Consider the following 16,408-nt stretch of genomic DNA (forward strand, 5'->3'; position numbering starts at 1 on the left):
GTGAAGGAACAGGGACAGGACAGCAGCGAGACTCTCAGCCGTCAAAAGTTTACGGACTTTCTGCGAGATTCACGTACAGTGACTTTAAGTCCTTGTGTCTTATTGTTTTAAATTTCAAATTCATAAGAGAGAAAGTTGGAGTGGCCCAGCTGGAGGCAGGTACTTGCCAATGAATTGATGAGCTAAGACCAGAGAGGCAGGGCCATGCAACTGTGTAATTGCTGGGGCCATTCCAAGGAGAGGAGTTGATTGTGAGTTAGGCAGCAATCCCCAACATGCATTCATTGAGTCAGGATGGAAATGTCACCAAAAACCAAGTTGTTTTCCTTCTTTGACAGACACTGTCAGTGTCTCATCAACCCCTCCCGCCCATCACCCTTCTGCACTCCCTATTCCAGGCACGCCCATGAGTCCCTGCTTGCTTCTTTCCTTGGAGATCAACATTTAGATTTCTCATCTCTCAGATGCAAAGACCCCAAGTGGCTTCTACATCAAGTCCCATAATTCCCCAGGGCAGTGAAGCCCCCAGTTCCCTAGTGGTCCCCAGCAGTAACCTGCTCCTTAGTGTCCTTCCTTTCTTCTTCCACTTCCCCATCCCCTACCTGTGCCATCTGGGATCACGTCCCAAGAAAACCACCTGCCCCCTAATCCTTGTTTCAGCATCTGCTCCTGAGACAGTCCAGCCTAAGACACATTCTCTCTAGAGGCAAACACCAATGTGCTTATAACTGATGGCTGCTCTCTTTTAATGGACTTAACAGTAGCCTCACTGCAGGGGGGGTCTGGCCGTCCCCTGGTTTTCCAGCTTCGGCATGACTAGGGAAGGGTCTGGTGGTGAAGAAATGCCCGTGCGCCATGCCTGGCCAGGGAGAGGGTCACAATTTTTCTCGTTTGGAAGGCTGACTGCGCTGCTCACAGCCAGTTTTCAGCTTAGCGTCAGCTTCGTGGATTGTTTTGGGTCTGTGGATGTTGCCTTTCCAACTGCATAATGAGCTGCTTGAAGCCAGGGATCACATCTTCCCTTCTGTTTGTTTCTCCCACTGTACAAAACAGAGGGGCGGATACACTGAAGATGCTCGGAAGAGATGTGTTGCTTAATTAAAGAACCGAAAGAGGAACAGGCATAACCATTTCATTTTCTAGGCCGGGGGTGGAGGGCTCTGCTCTTGGAGTATGGTGATGGTCGTGGAGTTTTGAGTGGGCTGTTGCAGGCACCCTCAGAGACGTTCCCTTTTCCCTTTAGCACTCACTGTGTGCAAACCAAAGACTTCTTACAGCAAATACCAGTGGCTCCACACTCAATCTTGCACACAGGGCAGACAACAAGAGCCAGGGAGTAAATGTACCTTGGAACAGCTCTCCACCAGCCACCACTGGGATATGGCGGGTGAGCACTCCAGCTTCTTTGCCCCGCGGCTAGAACAATTCTGAAACGTGTTTCACAGCATGCACCAAATCCAACAGGATTAAACTCCATTTTCCCGCAAGGCAAGCTGCTCTAACACACCCTGCATTTGTTTTCTTTCCTCTCCATCTCCCAGCTCCCTTCTCCTCACTCAGTGCTCCCTGGAGTCGCTCCTGGCCCCCACATCTTCATCACGAGGTCTGCTTCTGGTTTAATCTGAGATAAAGGGAAACTGGTTTCTGCAGGTGCGGAAAGTTCCTTCAGAGCCCAGGAAACGATTAAGGGAGACTTAGTGTCAGTATCCATTTACTTTAGGTTAAATTCATTTCCTATGTGGACCAATTTCTGATAGAAGCCTCTCCTTTTTTGTTGTTGATTTTGTTTGTTTTTCATCCTCCAGTACGTGCATGCTTCCCTTCATGCAGAACATTCTTTTACAAGACAGACAGTATTTCCCCAGGCTGGTGTAAATTATTATCGAACAATGAAGCCCCTTCTCTAGTCATCATTCCGGTGCCATCTGGCCAGGCTCAGATAAATGGCCTATTCTGGAGGTGCAGGAAACCGGATGAATCATGACGTCATCCCAGGAACATGGCAGCCCGGCAGCCGGAGGATGGAGTATCTGTAAGTGTGGCCCCATGGAAGCTCCTGCAGGACAGAGCTTCACCATTATTAAAATCCATCCTATTGACAAGTCCGGGAAACACTGTAGGCACAGGACCAGTGGCCCAGGTCTGGGTTTAGAAGATAACATTTTCCTCATGGCCTTTTTCCAAATACCTAAGTTTCATGATGAACAAGCCATCCAGAATCCAGTTAGTAGGGAAACAAGTGGCTTATGTTTCCTAATTTTACATTTAGTCTGTTGGTATTAAAACTCATGTGCCGAACTGGGCATTGCTGCTATTAACCTCTTTCTCAAGTTGATATTAGATCAGTTTGCAAATGGAGACTCTATTTGGAGATGGTCTTGGATATGTTTAGGTTATTTTACAGCCACAAAGCCTCAAATGGCTTCACTTAACAGGAGTTCTTAAACTTTGGAGATAACTTTGAGATTTGATAAAAGGCTGGTCGGCTTCCCCCAGACCAATATCATTAGGTCCACAGTCAACATTTTGCATACAGATATAGTGGGTAGACCCTCAGAGCCCATCCATTGAGTCACTAGGGACTTCTGGATCTCCAGCAAAGACAGCTGTTGGTTGTGACTGGTTAGTGACTGTGGTAATCTTGGGGGTGAAGCTCCAGCCTGAGTCATCCTTCTGATGACCGGGACGAATAGTCTGTCTGATGATAAACATTGCATGTATGAGGACGCTGTGTGAAGAATGCCATACGCCAGTCTATAGGAAAATCCATCATGAAGTGTTTGGGGATAGATACTAGACTTGAACAGTGCGTCTAATGCATCTTCGTTCTGACCACATGGACTACTTAAAAACGTTAAATTCAAGAAGTGGAATTTTGAATTTAATAGCTGTGGGTATTAATGTTTCGTAAGTTAGAAGGATGTTGGTACCACCAATTGCATTTAATTGTCTTCTGTGTTTGCTGTTATAATTTATGTTTATTTTTCTTCAAAACTGATAATGTAATACAATAGTAAGTTGTATATACCTTGAATAGAGCATTGGACAGTATAGATTGTTATATAAAAATAACATTAAATTTATCTATAAATCTATAACCCCCTATTCAGAGGCTAACACTTCAAATAGTTTGATATTTTTCTTCTCATTTCCTCTGCATATATGTATACAGTTTTTATTACTTAGCTTAATATATTATTTGTTTTTACCTATCATCAGATGTTATTTTTAAAGTCATCTTTGAAGATTTAGTAAATTCTCTGACTGGAACCATTCTTCTATTGTTGGGGCTTTTGAAGTTCACAATTTCTCACTCTTTTTTTTTTTTTTTTTGAGACCGAGTTTTGCTCTGTCACCTGGGCTCTCTGCAACCTCTGCCTCCCAGGTTCAAGTGATTCCCCCACCTCAGCCTCCCGAGTAGCTGAGATTACAGGCACTGGCCACGATGCCCGGCTAATGTTTGTATTTTTATTTGTAGAGACAGGGTTTCACCATGTTGGCTAGGCTGGTCTCAAACTCCTGACCTCAGACGATCCACCCCCCTTGGCCTCCCAAAGTGCTGGGATTACAGGCTTGAGCCACCGCACCTGGCCACAATTTCTCACTTTTTCTATTACGCTTGATACCCAAACTCTTTTCTGTTCCTCCACGATGCTCTGACATGATCCTAAGCTTCCTGAGGTCACCTCCCAAGAAAATCACCTGCCCTCAAATCCTGGGCAATCCAGTGGCTTATCAGAGAATGTATTTTTTTTCCCAAACAAACATGGTCTTTCCTTGGAAAGACTGCTGGTGAGTAATTTTCTCTTGCTCTTTACAAATGCTCTGTCTCATTTAACCTTCACAACAACCCAGGGAGGCAGGTACCACTTTCCCCATGTGGCAGGTGAGGAAGCTGAGCTCAGAGGGGTCACTGCCTTTCCCACAGCCACGTGTGGAGTGAGCGGGATTTGCTCTCAGCTCTGCCTTGGCTGAGTCCTGTCTTCTCGCCAGCGCTTCTCGACTGCCCTGGTCTGGGTGCCCCATCACTACCCTCTGTGAGTCTGTGGGTAGTTGATGCCTTTCCTCAAGGATCTACTTTCTCACCGCCCCTTCCATGTGGAAGTTTTAGAAACCTTGGGCTACTTTAAGCAAAGAGCCACTGGCTGACTGCTCCCTGCCCAGAGGGCAAATCCCGTTTTCTGAGTTGAGATAGACAATTATGTAAGATGAATTCTGGGTGCACCCAGTTGTCTAATTAATGACACATTATCTATGTAGGAGAAAATTATCCTTTGGGGCTCAGCTCAGACTCTACATCTCTCCTCCTGGGCCTCCTTGATGAAATTAATTGGGGCAGGCAGGGGGAAATTGACATTTTAGAAGCCAGTTTTCATTCTTGGACTGAAAGAAACTGTCCCAGTGCCTGTTTACCTGGGCTGCAACACACACACACATGCACACACACATACACACACATGCACACACAGATGACATGAGCCCCTGAGGTTGCTGTAATCTAGGAGGCCACAGTCCAGAGCAATTGCATTGAAAGCAGCCACCCATCTCAACACTGCAGCCGACGAGAGTGAAATCAGGGAACATATTCCAGGTCCAGGCAATGAAGGAGAAAATGTGCCAGCTCCTGCCACAGCCGTTACTTACACAGGTTTTCCACCTGTAATGTATTTCCCAAGGCTGTGTTTCTCTGACGCTGGCTCTGCCTACACCCACAAAGCAAGATAAGAGGGAAAGTGGTGGCTGGACACAGTGGCTCACGCTTGTAATCTCAACACTTTGAGAGGCTGAGGAAGGAGGATGCCTTGAGGCCCGGAGTTCGACAATATAGCAAGACCCCATCTCTACAAGATATTTAAAAATTATCTGGACATAGTGGTGTGCATCTGTAGTCTCAGTTACTTGAGAGGCTGAGGTGGGAAGATCCCTTGAGCTGGGGAGGTTGAGGCTGCAGTGAGCCAAGATTACACCATTGCACTGCAGCCTGACTGACAGAGTGAGACCTTGTCTATATTTAATAAAGAAAAAAGGAAAGCAGAGCCTTGGACATGGCTTGGCCTAGTACACACCTGTCTCCTTGGTGCATTCATCCTATGGAGCCCAGGGGGTCTTGAGCTGTGAACTCATGAGGGTTGGACAGAGACCCCAAGCCTCTGCTGCTTTATTGTGAATACAATTTGCATTACTAGATTATGCTCCAGGCATCGTTACAACTACTTGCAGATATTAACTCATTTAATCCTCATTGATGTCCACATCCTGATTTATCAATGAGGAGACAGCCATGGGGAGGTTAAGTAGTGTGCTCGGGTCACATTGTCTGGGCATGGTGGGGTCGTCAGTGTCTTGCTCTGACTTGGAAGGGAAGTAAGGAGTTTCCCGAGGTTCCTCTTGCTCAACTGCACCCTCCCTCACCGCTCATCTCTCCAGGGCTCCGATTTACCAACAGACACCCTCAGGGCACAGCTTGGGAGTCATTCGGACAAATGAATGCTCAACTGAGAAATGGGTAGAAACACCAAATACATGCTGAATACCAGCTCTATGCAGATATTGAGCTAGATGCTTCTCTCAACATGGCTCATGTAGCCCTGCTAAAAACACAGCGGGAAGGGGAAAGAACGAAAGTAATGCATATAGACCATGCCACGCATTCCATCTTATATAAGCGAACTAACTTCTTAGCCTATGCTAGGGTTGGTGAACCATGACCTACAGGCCAAGTCTGTCCTGTCACCTGTCATGTGAGTAAAGTTTCATTGGAATCCAGCCACAGCTGCTCAGTTATGGTTGTCTATGGCTGCTTTCACACTGCAGTATGGGATAGAGACCTCATAGACAGCAAAACCTAAAACATTTACTGTTTCGTTCTTTACAATAAAATGACCCCTGATTTATGCAGTCCTTATAACAACTTTGCAAGGTGGGTATAATTTTGGAGATGGGAAAACTGAAGTTCAGGGAATTCGAAGGGTTAGTTTGAGAGCACCCAGACCATGGCAAAACCGTGACTTACACCTGCAAGTGGTTGCTTCTCTTGCTGAATGATAGGGTGACACAGCAGCCCAGTGTCCCTCAGGGAGTCGGGGGGATGGCCCCGCTGTGTTCCAGGGAGAGGGAGGGACTCTGGAGCTGCTGCACTCTGCTCTGCCTGTTCCCTCGGCTCGGCTGGCTCAGCCACTGTGTCTTGTCTTGCTCTCTCCAAGAGCACAGTTGACCTTCCCTACAGCTGGCTTGCTAAAACCGTCTGACATGGGAACAGCAATACATTCTATCACATTCAGCACAAGAAATGAGAGGCCACACAATTACTTCAAGAATGACCAAGAAGAAAGAAGCGATTAAATTTTTGGCCCCCACTTTTTTTCCTCCCCGAGATGATGGCGTTGATTTTGAGTTATCTCCCTAAATGGCTCGTTTGTGGGAACTTCCCCAGGCTAATCTGAAGAAGGGCGATGATTGCAGGCAGAAGCGAGTCCTTGCCCTGCAGCAAGATCTCACACCTCACATCCTGATGTGGGCTGCAGGGAGTCCCAGCATCTCTGAGACCGTAGGCACGAAGCTCAACTCCTCCATCACCTGCTCCTCTTGCCGGACACAGGAAAATCCCCCAAATGGGCTTCTTTCTCCGTTATCTCTGGTTCAGCTTTAATCAGCTGAACACTCTAATCAGTTATGACATGATTTGTTACTAAATAGAGCACCACAGTATAGAAGTGTAGACATTTACAAATTGTTTACTTTCCTTTCTTTTTTCTTTTGAACTTTTGCTGAAGTACAACATGGATACAGAAAAATCCACACATTGCAAGCCTATGGCTTGAGGGATTTTCACAGACTTTTGGCACACATAAGTACACATTTTTGGCACACATAAGTACACATTTCTGTCAGGCATATGTCTAAGAATATAATGGCTGGGTCATAGTATAGGCATAAGTTTGGCTTTAGGAGATATTGATGAATGGTTTTTTAAAGTGGTTGCACCAATATACACTCCCACCAGCAGAGCATGGGAGTGCAGTGTGTTCCACATTCTCACCAACACTTGGCAATTTCAGTCCTTTAAAATTATTATTTTAGAAAGATTCAAGGTCTTTCTCATAATAATACCTTTCATACTACTTTTATCTATCTAATTTTTCAAAGAAAAGAAAGTTGGATTTAGAGAAAGTTCTCCAGGGTATGCACTGTTTTGGGATGAGCTATCCCACACCCAGGTGTGGCCCCCAGTGCAGATCTATTTGCTCCTATTGACAAAGTAACAAGTCACAGCAGTATTCTCCTTCCAACCTTTGAATGTCAGCAAAACACACCTGCCTGCAAGCGTCCCCTGTTGTGAATGCCAGGCCCCCCAGTCCCCGGCCCCAGGCTCCTCATCAGCCTCCTGCCTTGCATCTTCCTTCCAGACACCCTGGCCTAGGACAGACACAAGCCAGGCAGCTCTCTCCCTGCCTCCCCTGCCCCAGCGCTTCACACTTGTGCCCCTTCACAACTGGTGTCATGATTACCTTCCAGCTGTGTGCTTATTTATCTACATTGTCTAAATAAAGTCTGCGTTGTCATGGGTGTGATATGTTGGATTCCTATTTTTCTAAGATACAGGAAAATAAGCGCATAGCCTCTGACATGTGTCTGTGTCATATCAGATGTCATCTCTGGGCTGCCCACTTTGGCTGACATGGCTCTGGCCCAGCTGGTGCTGCTCCTTGGCCACGGAGCTGTCTCCACTTCCTCCACAGGTTGGGGCCTTCTAAGACAGCCATTCTGGGCCCTCAGTGGCTCACGAGCCCACCCTAAGAGCATCTCGCCCCCTCCTGCTGTGCGTATCTCTGGTTCCTGCCCTGGAGTTTCCCCGTTGCTGTGGAAGTGTGAGATACTGAGAAGTCCACCCACAGTGCCCACACCAGCCCCCAGGGATGGAGTGTTGGGGCGTTACACCCCATAGAGTGAAATTTGGATGAGTGGGAAACAGGGGCCTATGGCTGAATCCTTCCCCTTCCTATCCCACTCCCCAGCCTCTATGCTGTGTTGGGACCCAGCAGTTCCCCTGGCCTCCCTAAAGACTTGCTAAGATACTGAGCAGTCCACTTGTGACAAAGCCTCACCCTAACTCATGATATTCTCGCCAAACACGAGCAAGGCAGACACAGCTCCCCTCTGCCTGCCTCACTTTGCTTTCCTGGGACTGCACTCGACAGCAAAGTGTCAGTAAAGTCAGCTTCTGCCTCAAGTTCTGCTTTCTAGGGAACCCAGACTGCAACAAATGCGCAGCCTAAAATCATCTCCCAGCCCACCAGGGTACACACCACCCTTCGCCAGGTACACCCATGGCCTTTCCCATTGCTTCATGGTATTATCCCATCAAGGCTGCTACCCTGGGGGCCACCGTTCCCGGACCTGCAGCTCCTCTCTTCCACCATTTCTGAGGTGGCTCCCAAGCCTCCTTCCCTCTAGCCTGGAAGGGACCCACCTCAGGGTCCCTGTGGTCCCAACTCTGCACTTCCCTAGGGGCCTCAACCCTTTCTTTCTTGTATGTAGATAGTCACAGTCCATGCCGTCCTCCTCTGATAGATGTGGTCCTCTCTATGGCAGGGACTCTTTGAGCCTCATTGCTTTCTGCTCCACAGACATTGGTAGAGGAAGAAATGAGTTACCAAGAGGAGAAAAGTGTTCATGTGTGTATAACAAGGGGCCATGTGATCTAAAACTGCACCAACCTATCCAGGAAGATGGGTTCTCTCAACTGGATTAGAATGTGATGGATGTTGATCTGCCCAGGTGAGCCTAAGCCAATCTTGAGAGCAGCTGTCTCAGGCCAGGCTGCCCTGGGAGCAGACCACAAACAAGGGAGGAGTGTAGTTGGTTTACCTGGAAGGCGATTCCCGGAAGTACCATTAGGGTTCTGGGAAGCAGGAAAAGCGGGGACGAGGAGCTAATTGGAATTGAGTTGTCGGCATGTTTGGGTTAGGGCATGGGTCTCTGGCCTGAATCCCACTAGAGAATGTTGAGAGTCAGTGTGGAACACAGCACAAGGTGGTCACAGCCAAGGAGTGAGGATTCTCGGGGTATCCACCTGTCGGCTTTCCTCCAGCATTGGTGAGGGCTGCTTCTGACGTGTGCAGGAATGGCCAGAAACAAAAACCCCTGGGAGGTGGAGTTGCAGATGTTGACTGTCGGCGACTCTGACTTCATGGAGGTGCAGTGGGAAACCAACAATCTCCGCCTCATTAGGGCTCCACCTCCGTCATTGCCATCTCATGGTGCACACAGAGTTCGGCAAAGGAGAATCCCAGCTCTCAGAAGCCTTGCTGCATACCCAAGCGAACCACTGTAGGCATCCAGGGTGCAAACACTTCTCTGCTTGATGCTGAACTAGCTTGCCTTAGGAGCAGCCCAGCATGAAATCCCCTCCTTTGCTGAGACAGGCTCACAGGTTCTTCCACTACACATGCCTGCTGCCTTTTCTTCAGCTCCATGGAGAACGCTCTGGGCACCAAGGCCTAACTTCTCAGCCTCAGCTTACCAAAGGCATATGTGGTTTTGCTAATTTCTAAAGAAGAAAAACCACCCTGCTTCCCTTGGAGCCCTAATAGCACCAAGACCCGGCAAGATGAAGGCCCCCTGTCTCTCTGCAGAGCTGCCATCCCCTGCTGGGCTGTGCAGTGACAGTGGCAGCTGGGCGAATTTCCTCCTTGCTGTTCTGAAACAGAAATTCATTCTGTCTCCAGGCCAAGCCCTCAGCTCACTCACTGAACACCCCGCCCCCCTGAAAGAGCTCCAAAGTCAGAATTGCATTTAGCTTAGGGTGTCAAAGCCCTGCACTGAGCCTTGGAACACTTCAGTTTCCTCCTGTCAGGAAAGAGCACCAGGAAAAGAAGAAGGGCCCCCAGAGATCCGAAACTGGGGCTGATCTGAGCTGTCAGGGAAACGGGCTTGAGAGTCTGGGGTTTGTGTAGGATGTTTCAGGAAAGCAGTTCTTGTGTGCACAGCTTCAGGGTTGCCTGGCATTTCACGTGACAATCACCGTGTTGGGACTGAAATGATGTCCCTGCCCCTTCTTAACTATAGGCAGCCAGGAGGACAATGTTGACCAGGTTATGCCAGACATTACCTGTAGAATAGACTAATGTGTTTTTCTCAGAGTTGTACTGGGCCCTACCCTCAGGCTAAAGAGGTTTCAGAAATGATGATCAGATGGCTTAGGCCGAAGGTTGGAGACACATGACACAGGTGCAGTTACCACCCTGCTCTTCCCTGGGGCAGACATCACCAATCAATCCTGAGCCTGGAAACGGCCTTTCCAGCTCACCCTTCTGGGCAGCCATGACTGTAAGTCAGGTTACGCACACAAGCTCAGCTGGGTCCCTGGTGTGTTTCTCATTGAAACTGGCACCTGTAGTGAGTGCCACGGGACCTGGACAGCACCCCTGACCTGCACAGCCTCTTTCTCACATATGCCACACATGTGTATTCATGAGAATTCACTCACTGGTTCATTGGATAAATGCAGTTTATTAAACATTTACTGTGTGCCGGGGATTGTGCTCAGATGATGAGGATTCAAAGGGAGCAAACACAAGACGAGAGCTGCTCCCTGGGAGAAGCCTGCATAGCCCAGCCTCATGACTGGAGGTAAAGTGCTCTGTCTACAGGCCCAGGGCACACCAGGCATGTCACAGCCACCCTCTGAGCAAGCAGAAGCCCAGAGAGAGAGGGCATGAGTACAGGGAGGAGAAAGGAGAAAGCCAACAGAGATGGATTGAGCCAAATCATATGTTCTTTATGACATCTTGTTTCCCAGCCACTTCCCAGGCAAGCTCCAAGATCTTCAAGGAGGAAAGGGACAAACTGGCCCTTGTTGGGAGGAGTGAGCAGGCTGGCCACCCCTGTCTCCCCAGCCCACCCTCACTCTTCTGGGGAGCAGCACAGGTCTATTCATACATGGGGTGATGTGATCTCTGGATCAAGGGTCAACACCTGCACAAGGGCAGCCATCCAGAGGCCAGCAGCCTAGGAAGGGGCCCCCACCAGGGGCTCTGACCAACTTGGGGAGGAGTTGACCCATCCATAGCTCTGGGGCCTGCACCTGAGCTTACAAAAAGGACTGGCCAGCTGGAGTATGAGAGGCATATACCAGCCATGAGAGAGGGAGAGTGAGCAGCTGCACCCAAAACAAGTCCCCTCCAGAAGGTCTTCTGGCATGCCTCCAGTGGGCCTGTGTCCTCCTAATTACCTTCTTGCTTTCTTCTTCTTTTTTCTTCTTCTTCTTTTTTTTTTTTTTTTTTTTTGACAGAGTCTTGCTCTGTCGCCAGGCTGGCATGCAGTGGTGTGATCATGGCTCACTGCAACCTCCGCCTCTGGGGTTCAAGTGATTCCCCTGCCTCAGCCTCCTGAGTAGCTGGGACTACAGGCATGCACCACCATGCCCAGCTAATTTCTTGTATTTTAGTAGAGATGGGGTTTCACCACGTTGGCCAGGATGGTCTTGATCTCCTGACCTCGTCATCTGCCTGCCTCGGCCTCCCAAAGTGCTGGGATTACAGGCGTGAGCCACTGCACCCCGCCACTTTCTTCTTAAAGAGTCTCACTCACTGTTACCATAGGAATCTCCCAGTAACTGGGATGATGAGCCCAGGAACCAATTAATAGGGGTCATTGCTCAAGGATCCAGGACTTTTACTCAGGGCAGGAGGGTGGCAACCTGGCACCTGGCAAAGGAAAGAAATGAGATGAATGGAGAGAAAAGGAGGGGCCAGTGCATAAACTGCACACTGGGCTGGGCTCTCTACACCCATCCCCTCACAGTATTCTGAAAATAGGCTTGCGAAGTGGGTGTATATAAGTGCTATTCCTTTACTTCAAGAAATGAGGCTTAGTGAGCCACATCATTTATTCATGCTCCGTGGCTGATCTGGGATGCAAATTCAGTGGATGGCTTCAGATCAGAAGGAGCCCAGCTGCTGTGGTTCAATGCTCTCCCTGATCTGCACAGCTCATTCTGCCTTCTGTGGCTCCCACAGCCCCTGAAACCAAGCCTCGTGTCTAGAAGATGCCCCGTAAATGTCCAAGGAAAGGAAGAAGGAAGAAGAGGCAAGCGCTTTGGGTAGGGAAAAGCCAGAGGGAAGGAAGAGCAGACAGCCCAGTACCTGGGGTCTCTTATCATGGCAAGAGTGGGTTCCCAGGGAGCTTTACCTTGCCCTGTAGAGAGGCCCGCCATCGGGGCTCCCCCCACATTCCCTGGCCCCTGTCACCCTCTGGAACACACCCACTCGGTGCATGCCCACTCCCCTCAGCCTCCTTGGGTCTCTGTGCCAGCTGCCCTGACTGACCTTGTTTGCCTGCACTGAGGGCTAAAAATGCCTCAGGAGTTACATCACCCCAGGATCAGCCACCACTAACAATGGGTGGGGAGGTGTAAATGTCCCCTTGCTTCTTTTTAATTGCTTTTTCTTTTTTCATTGTTGTTTGTTTTTGTTTGCTTGTTCTTGAGACAAGGTCTCACACTGTCACCCAGGCTGGAGTGCAGTGGCGTTATCACAGCTCACTGCGGCCTTGACCTCCTGGGCTGAAGTAATCCCCCCACTTCAACCTCTCCAACTACAGGTGCATGTCCCAAAGCCTGGCTAATTGTTTTTTATTTTTTTTGTAGAGACAGGGTCTTGCCATGTTGCTCAGGCTGGTCTCAAACTCCTGTCCTCAAGTGATCCTCCCACCTCAGCCTCCTCAAGTGCTGGGATTACGGGTGTGAGCCACGGCGCCCGGCCCCCTTGCCTCTGATCAGGCCAGCTCTCTAAACCCTCCAGAGCTCCCTCTTGGGGCCAAGCCAGCACCCCCTGGGGCCTGTTCTTGATGCTGCATCCTTGGGTGCCATTTTCCTCTCTGCCCCACTTTCTCACTCTTCTATTAGTCATTTCTGAATAATTGTGTTCACACAGATCCATATTTTCAGTTCTTTTTCTAGGAAATCCATCCTAAGATGAGAATCTCATCAGAAACTTCCCTTCCAGGCCTGAAGCCTTCCAGTAGCCTCTTTGTGGACATGTCAGAGCTATGGTAGAATCTGAGGCTCAAGTTCAAATCCTGAGCAAGATCTTAAATATTCCCGCTCAGCCGGATTCACCCTTTGGGATGTGAGTACCAGAGGTAAGTCTTGAATTTTTTAAGGATTTTGCTCAAAATCTTTTTAGGGAGTTGCCAAAATGCCCCAACCAAAGCACCTTATTACCTGTCTTGGAAAATTCCAATCAGGGAGATTTCGGATAAAGTAGACATCAAAATAGAACTTTTATGAGTAGAAGAATTATAACATATTCAGCATTGATTTAGCCCATCCAGAATGCCAGACACTGTGAAGTTCTATTTGTGAGCTACCATTTATTCCTGCCACAACCCTGTGAAGAATGAATGATCATATTTCTCTTCCCTCTCACAAATGAAGAGGAGACTGGAGTCAAAGCCTTAAGAAATCCATCTTAGCACACCTAGAGTCCAGTGAAAGAGAGAGGCTGGCGGCTGGCATGGTCTCTCTTCCTGGAGTGGGCAATGGCCATTAGCAAGACCTGGAAGAAGTTAGCAAGTTCCCCCAGGAGTGGCTGGTTCAGATGCCCTGCCTTTCAGGCCAGGCTGAAGCAAGAGGCAGAAACACTGGTTGAAGAGGAGTTAAGGACTGCCATTCACCAACCAGTGCAAAACCCCGTGTGCTCAGAAGCCCCTCCTGGGACCTGACCTTCCACCTCGGTAAGGACAGAAACGATTTGGTAAGGTACATCCACCTTGGAGAAGGCTGGATTTGCTTACTCGAAACCAGTAGAGCAATTCCAATTTGAGCGAAGAGGGCCACCTGAGTGGGGTGAGGAATAAGTGCGAGCCAGCACAGAGTGAGCACCAACAGCATGAAGGAGGCTCAGGTAGCTCCATTTCCTGGCACTGACTGTATGCCGGGCGTCACGCTCTGTCCTTTCTCTCATCTAATCCTCAGGGTGGCCCTACAGGGATGTTCTGCTCTCATCCCTGTTGGAGCCTCAGGAAGGGTTAGGGAAGATGAGGCCCTTGCCCAAGGTCACGGGCTCCTAAGTGGAGGCTGTGGGATGGGACCTCAGCTGCCCCTGACTGGACTCTCAGCCACTGTGCTGCACTAGTCATGACAGGTTTCCAGGAGCCCACAGAACCTCAGCTGGGGAAGGGGCTCTCTCGGGGTGGGGACTGTGATGACCCTGACCCTGTCTGCAGAGAAGAGGAGAACGGGAGAGGTGTGACTCATCCCCTGCCAATATGGCCGGACTCACAGGCAGCCTTGCCTCTCTGGCTCTCTTGGGACGGGCCACTGCCATGGTGTCAGGATTGCCACTTTCCTGTCCTCATCACTGCTGCTGTTAATAACACACGAATAATTCAAGCCATAAACTTTGAGGCACCGGCTCCTCTCTGGCCCTGGGGGAGCTGCCAAAGATAGCTCAGGCTCGGCAGCCCCGCAGCATGGGGCGAGTGAGAGAAGGGTGTGGGGGAAGCGCTTGTCCCTCCAGGCTAGGCTCTCTCAGTGCTTCCAGATGCACTCAGGGCCTCCTTTCCTCCAGGGCAAGGCCCCTCGTGCCGTCAGCCCGTGGGCAGGAGGAACAGCGCTGGGCGGCATTGACGTTCTGTGTTAAAGCCTAGAAAAGGAGCTGTCTTCCTTTTTCTTCCCATAGGGCATCTGTCTGGGAAGCAATGGTTGGGCCTGGAGGGATCTCTGGGGACATCCTTCCTCATGAGCTGGGCGTAGAAGACCAGGTGTTCACCAGAGAAGAAAAGCCCTGGCAGCAATCCTGGGTGGTGCTGAGTGGTCCCTGTGGCTGCTCCTGGCCAGCTCTGAGAGAAATCATTTAGCAGAAATGGTGCTTTTTCCACCCAAAACGTTGTGGGCAGCCCAGGAAGGGCTAAATCTGCAACTCGACCAAGAGGCCCTCCAAAGAAGTGTGGCTTTTTTGTGCTCCCAGTGAGCAGCCTGTTGCTGGGTGACAAGCCAACTGGGCTCCCAGGACTACTCCAAGTTGTATCCCTCAAAGTTCCACATTTTAGGAGACTTCTCTGACTCGGACAAAGCAGGATGGGGAGCCCAGAGCCAGTGGGGGCTCATGAATGAGATGTCCAGAAAAAAGCTGTTCTTCAAGAAAGATTTTAACTTTAATTAATTAATTTATTCATTCATTCATTTATTTCAAGACAGAGTCTTTCTCTGTTGCCCAGGCTGGAGTGCAGTGGCACAATCTCGGCTCACTGCAACCCCTGCCTCCCAGGTTTAAGCGGTTCGCCAGTCTCAGCCTCCTGAGTAGCTGGGATTACAGGCCCAAGCCTCCACGCCCGACTAATTTTTGTATTTTTAGTAGAGATGGGGTTTCACCGTATTGGCCAGGCTGGTCTCGAACTCCTGACCTCGTGATCTGCCCACCTCGGCCTCCTGAAGTGCTGGGATTACAGGCATGAGCCACCATGCCCAGCAGATTTTAATTTTAAATCTTGAAACACAACAAACCCCAGCCATCCTCCATGCCTGTGGGGTACATGAGGTGGATCCTCACACACTGCACCAGGAGCATGACTGGCAGCAACAGGCAGCTTAGAAATGTCTGATCATTTCACCCAGAAGCTTTCTCCTGTGGCTTCTTAAGAAGTTATCAGAAACTGTGGCACAAATCTTAGTATTACAATGTTCTCCTCTTCCTCACATATTATAAAAAAATAAAAACAAAAACAAACAAACAAAAAAACCAAGGGAAACAGATCACCGATCAAAATACACAATGATTAAAATCATTGTCCTTTGACCATGCACAGTGACTGATAACTGGAGTCCCAGCACTTTGGAAGGCAGAGGTAGGAGGATCACTTGAGGCCAGGAGTTTGAGACCAGTCTGGGCAACATAGCAAGATGCTGTCTTTTCAAAAAAAAAATGTTTTAAATAGCTGGGTGTGGTGTGCACCTGTAGTCCCACTTACTTGGCAGGCTGAGGTGGGAGGGTCGCTTGAGCCTAGGAGTTTGAGGCTGCAATGAGTCATGATCTCACCACTGCACTCCAGCTTGGGTGACAGAGCAAGACCTTGTCTCAAAAATAAAGAAATAGATCTAAGTCTTTCATTCCTGGGCAGTATTTTCCAGCAAAGAATTACCTTGTTTTGTATGCCTGTATCTTTTCTTTTTCCTGTCACTGAATCAACTGTACATATGGTATAATCCTAAATTTGTAAACAAATATTAAAAATATGCACATAAACATGTTTATATGTCAGAAAAAAGACTAGAACAAAATATACAAAAAAGAGATGACTTTGACATTTTAAGAGACATCACATCTTTTTTTTTTTTTTTTGAGATGGAGTTTCACTCTGTCACCTGGGCTGGAGTGCAGTGGTGGGATCTCGGTTCACTGCAACC

General features: G+C 48.9%; 1 long non-coding RNA gene across 3 annotated transcripts in view; it reads left to right on the forward strand.

Annotated features, from left to right (window-relative positions):
• The window catches only part of LOC117976974 (uncharacterized), a 68,489-nt gene that overhangs the window by 20,322 nt on the left and 31,759 nt on the right, over window positions 1-16,408 (forward strand). For 2 of the 3 annotated variants that reach the window (XR_004667834.3, XR_008955041.2), the window contains exon 2: window positions 12,950-13,143. This is a non-coding gene — a long non-coding RNA (uncharacterized LOC117976974). The remainder of the gene's footprint in view (window positions 1-12,949; window positions 13,144-16,408) is intronic. The other variant, XR_008622032.2, reaches the window with a different exon arrangement.

Source organism: Pan paniscus, chromosome 20 (genome assembly GCF_029289425.2).
Source record: "Pan paniscus chromosome 20, NHGRI_mPanPan1-v2.0_pri, whole genome shotgun sequence".
Classification (NCBI taxonomy): domain Eukaryota; kingdom Metazoa; phylum Chordata; class Mammalia; order Primates; family Hominidae; genus Pan; species Pan paniscus.